At 43.0% G+C, this 5441-nt stretch overlaps 1 non-coding gene across 1 annotated transcript; it reads right to left on the bottom strand.

Annotated features, from left to right (window-relative positions):
* Window positions 1-411: 411 nt before the first annotated feature.
* Window positions 412-518, bottom strand: LOC115526180. The gene has a single exon (XR_003972568.1). It is a non-coding gene; the product is annotated as a U6 spliceosomal RNA (small nuclear RNA).
* Window positions 519-5441: the final 4923 nt, after the last annotated feature.

Here is a 5441-nt window from a genome sequence, read left to right on the forward strand (position 1 = left end):
TCTAAAGTGGGTCTTTTGTAAACAGCATATAGATGGATCTTGTTTTCTTATCCATTCTGTTACCCTGTGTCTTTTGATTGGATCACTGAGACCATTGACATTTAGAGTGAGTACTGAAAGATATGAATTTATTGCCATTATGATGCTTGTAGAGTTGGAGTTTCTGGTGGTGTTCTCTGGTCCTTTCTAATGCTTTGTTGCTTTTGCTATTTATATATATATATATTTTTTTCATCTTTTTTCCCCTCAGAGAGTCCCCCTTAAAATTTCTTGCAGGGCTGATTTAGTGGTCACAAACTCCTTTAATTTTTGTTTGTCTGGGACACTTTTTATCTCTCCTTCTATTTTGAATGACAGCCTTGCTGGATAAAGAATTCTTGGCTGCATATTTTTCTGATTCAGCACACTGAAAAAAATATGGAACGCTTCACGAATTTGCGTGTCATCCTTGTGGAGGGGCCATGTTTATCTTCTCTGTAGCGTTCCAAGTTTAGTATATGTGCTGCGGAAGCGAGCACAAACCAGTCATGACTCTTAAGGGAAGTGAGTTTTGGTCGTTTGGGAACCCAGGCCCCACTAGAACCCAGGTTCTAGTTCTTTACAGCCCACCAGCCAATGGAGAAAAAGAGAGAGGAACACATACTGGAAGTAAGAGCTGGATTGAAAGCAGCACACATCCCTTCCACTCACTTTCTACTGGCCAGAACTTACTCGTAGGACCACATTAGCTTCCTGCTAAGCGTTTTGCTAGGGAAGTAAAGAGCTCATGGATTTTGGTGAGGACCAACTTTCTCTACACAGTTCTAGCTTTTTAAAATGCATCTCTGTATATACAATGGAGTATGCCTCGGCAATCAAACAGAATGAAATCTTGCCATTTGCAACTACATGGATGGAACTGGAGGGTATTATGCTAAGTGAAATTAGTCAGTCAGATAAAGACAAAAATCATATAACTTCACTTGTATGAGAACTTTAAGAGACAAAACAGATGAACATAAGGGAAAGGAAACAAAAATAATATAAAAACAGGGAGGGGGACAAAACAGAAGAGGCTCATGAATACGGAGAACAAACTGAGGGTTACTGGAGGAGTTGTGGGAGGGGTGTGGACTAAATGGGTAAGGGGCACTAAGGAATCTACTCCTAAAATCATTGTTGCACTATATGCTAATTTGGATGTAAATTTTAAAAAATAAAAATAAATAAAATGCATCTACACAGTTAACCAAATCAGCAAACCTTTACCTACTCTAGCAAGGCCCTGTGCCTGGGGAATCTGAGCCCATCATGTCTGTTCACCATGAGAACGCTCTGGAGACCACAGTACCCTGCTTGCAGTTCCCACCACAAAGTGACAGGAGCCACACACAGCTTCCTTTTTGGAGAATCAGGCCTCAGATGTGATACAGTCCTTGAGTCCTTTGCCTGGGACACACTTTTCCATTAATAGGAGTTGTTGGGTATCAGGAATACGCATGAGGAGTATGGGAACCCAGTTTATTTTAGAGGAGGAAACATTAGGAAAAGGTATAATGTCTCTGGCATTTTCCTAAGACCTCCCAAGATAATAATAGACTCTGGGCAGCCTGCATGTGCCCAGTTTGAAGCCTTCCTGAAGAAACTGTGTTCTGCTTTTCTTTCAAAGTACTTCTTGTCTCAAAGGTGTGTTTCCTTTTGCTGCTTGGAAATGGAAGTCTAAACAAGAAATGAGAATGGTTTTGCAAGGAAAGGTCAAGGGAGGCAGCAGTTGTTGACATGTGATGGAAGCTGAAACAGTGAGAATGCATCTTACCATCCTTTTACTTTGCAGAGCATAATTGAGGCCCCATATGCTACTCTTTGAAAATGGACTTGGTTTTGCCCCAAGGCCACACTTCCCATGAGCAGCTACCCTGACAGCCACCTTTGGCTCAAGAGCTCCCCAAAGGGTTTGCTGGACTTTTTCCTTTGACTTTGTGGCAGTCTCAGACACTGCTACCTGACCTTTTCTCCTCTCTCTCACCAGGGGTCTGACTTGCATCGCAGTCTGATGGCTCGCCCAGCCTCTGGCTTCTTCCTTATTCCCTTTTCCTAAGAAAGTCCCCACACCCCCTTGGTGGCATCTTCTTGGGAAGACCAGACTGACACGAAAGTTCATGCTTAATATTACTTTGTTGACTATTATTTGCAAGGAAAACACATACAAAACATGTGTATACCACAAATTTCCACAAAGGTCACTTCTAGTAAATCTTCCTTTAAAAGTCCTATGAATTAAGAAGGAAATGAATAATCAAGAACTTGTGAAGGGGAGTGTGGGATAGATCATGAGGTTTGGGGCACTATTAAATGGTATTTGGCTAGGAAACAGGAGCCTTATCTCTTGAGGTCCTTAAGAGCAGACTACATACAGGGGCACCTGGGTGGCTCATTTGGTTAAGCATCTGACTTCAGCTCTGGTCATGATTTCACAGTCTATGAGTTTGAGCCCTGCGTCAGACTCTGTGCTGACAGTTCAGAGCCTGTAGTCTGCTTCGAATTCTGTGTCTCCCTCTCTCTGCCCCTTCCCTGCATGTGGTCTCTCTGTCTTTCAAAAACAAATAAACATTTAAAAAAATTTTTTTAAAAAGAGCAGACTACATATAGGAAACAAGTAGGTAATAATGTACTACTTTAATATTTATTATGTTTATTATTGGCTGGGCTGGCCTGTGCTAGGCTTAAGCACCCAACCTAGCCTAAGAACCTGATAGACAATACAAAATCTTTAGGTCAAACTTAAATTCCTGAATCTGTCCACCTCCAGCCAGACACATGTGGCAGCAGACAAGGAAGCAAGAGTAACCAAATCCATGTGTTTGAAGAAAAGAGAAAGCAAAATGGCTGAGCCTCCTTCCCCATGAGCATAGACTCTGCCTTGCTTCACCACCTGAGCCACAGGCTTAGGAGGAACAAAAGGGCATCCTAGAAATTCACACTGACCCTGCCTACCAGTGAACAGGCCCAGAGTCTTGGAAACCAATCCAATCTGATTACTGTTCCCTCTTCTCACGGGAAGACAGGAGGAGAGTAGGGAGGGGCAAGTAATACTCTCCCTCCTCAGAGAGTATACTTAGATCCTTACTGAAATGTACATTGGTCAGTTAAGAGCTGATTGTGTGTATGCATATGTGTGTAAGGGGTTTTATGGGAGGCAGTCTCTTCCCTTAAGGAGAGAAAATTTGAATTGGGAAGCAAATACTTACAGAGCTATCAGATAACAATTCCATGCTCATCTCTGTGGTGGTTCTGAGCAGTGGGGTGTGTGGGAATAGTGTGGGCTGGGCTCACCAGCCTGAACTTCTACGAAGAGTCAGGCCTGAGCCAGACCCCGGAAGTTACACTAGGGTCAGAGAGACGGGAGGAGAGGCAATGGTTAAGGGCTCAGGTTGTGGCCTCAGACCTGGTTTAAAATCCTGGTTCCACATCTTGTTAGGTTTTGACAGGTTCCTAAATCTTTCTGAGCCTTGATTTGTTTATCTATAAAATAGAAATAGTAATCTTAAATGCCAGGCTGTTGCAAAGATTAAGTGAGATGAAACATGGAAAGTGCCCAACCTAGTGGTAGATGGCTTTTACCATGATGGGTGGAGGGGGGACCCATCTCAACAGAGAGGAGCAGCAGTAGCAGAGGTGTATGTGGGGGAACAGGAGGAGGCCAACTGGCCAGGGAGAAGAATGCACTTTGCAAGGTCATGGGGGGTCAGGCTGGCTGATGTGACGGGCCTAGGAAAAACAGGCACGGAAGACTGGGTGTTAGTCGAAGTTCGTGCAGAAACAAATAAGGAGAGAGAGGTTTTCCAGTAGCTAGTGGCATGTGGGGGGTTGAGTGTTTAAGTACTTGAACCTCTGGGAGCAGTGAAAGAGTAAAAATGTTCCCATGGTCTGTTTTGTCAGAAAGGAGGCTGCATTCTTTCTCCTCTATGGATTCCCGCATGCAGCATCTACAGCATGGAGGAGAAGCATGCATTTTCTCATCTCAGACAATCCAGAATGCTATCAAGCAAACTTGCAAGAAAGCCGAGGGGAGAGATTGCCTGTTGTAGTACCAGTTGCTCGCAGAATTGTGTTAATATTCCATAGCTACAGCTGCATTTGCAAAGAAGATATGTAAGAAAATTAAATGCACGAGGACAATGTGGAGTCTTACCGAAAAAGTTATTTCTCAAAAATGTGCAATTTACATTTTTTTAATCAATTACAACAAACCCAGATAAAAGGCACTTGGCTTCTACTTTGAATTCCACCCTAATTACAAAATGACTAATCTATTTACTGAGCTCTTTAATCTTTCCCATATTTCCATCTTCTCCCTGTCTGTTGAGTCAAATAGACATCCAAGCCTGTTTGGTTCTTGGACCTACACAGATGTGATTTTCTATGCCATTTTCACATTAAGTTAAATACTCCTTTACAGCCTTTTTCCTCCATTCGTTTAATCTTGACCTCATCCGAGAGTCAACATGCATGGTTATCTGTTTTTATTAAGACATTTTGTTCTGTCCTGGAAAATAAAAACTGCATGTGATGTAGCCAATTGGGATTTTAATCACGGCAAAAATGACAGCAGGATTAAAGACTCACAGCTTGATTTAAACAGCCTTGTGACTACCCCCTTCCCCCCGCCCCCATCCCAATTCATTCCAGACAAGAAACACAGGCAGTAAAGCTGGCCAGCCCCACATTGTTTCACTAAGCATTAGTTTCCTATTGCCTTGGTTCTATTCTACTGGAGAGAGTAAGATCTTTAGGTCTTATGACTTCTCTGTTTTCCAGTATATTCTGGCTTAGTCCAATTGTAAGTCAACTTGAAGGCCATTTTTGTGGCTAAACTTGAGAGACAGCTTTTTTTCCTGCCTCTCCCAGGCTAATGCCCCAATAATGCTCCCTGCTCCACAACCAAGGATGCTTCTGAGCCAAGGGAATAAGAGGTGGCTCATGGATGAGCCTTTTTGTTCATGGATGCTCATGGATGGCTTAACAGAGACATCAAGATTGAGGCAGAGTGTCACATGAAGAGTGTTGTTAAGGTCTATCCACATGCATCAGAATGGTTTATTCAGTATTGTTTAATAATTTGCTTTTCAATTGCTGATGAGGAAGGAAAGAGCTGTACATGCTGGAACTTTGTGATTGCTATAAGGAAAGGAGTGCAAAACTTGATCTGGTTGCTAACTGTGCCCAAGGCTTTTTGTGGCTTCTCTGAGCTATGGCACAGGCTTATGAAGGGCTTTCCACAGCCTCAGAAGCCCTTGGCAGAGAAAATCCATGCCCAGGAGCAGCTATGTGGTAGGAGAGGAAAAGAAATGCAGAGGATACAGGACATCAGAATAAGAATAATAAGGGAGAGAAGGGAGAAAAAGATTCATGTTTTAGGGCAGGATGAGGAAGGGACATTCAGTGATGTCCACAGCTGCAGC

Source organism: Lynx canadensis, chromosome A1 (genome assembly GCF_007474595.2).
Source record: "Lynx canadensis isolate LIC74 chromosome A1, mLynCan4.pri.v2, whole genome shotgun sequence".
NCBI classification, from domain to species: domain Eukaryota; kingdom Metazoa; phylum Chordata; class Mammalia; order Carnivora; family Felidae; genus Lynx; species Lynx canadensis.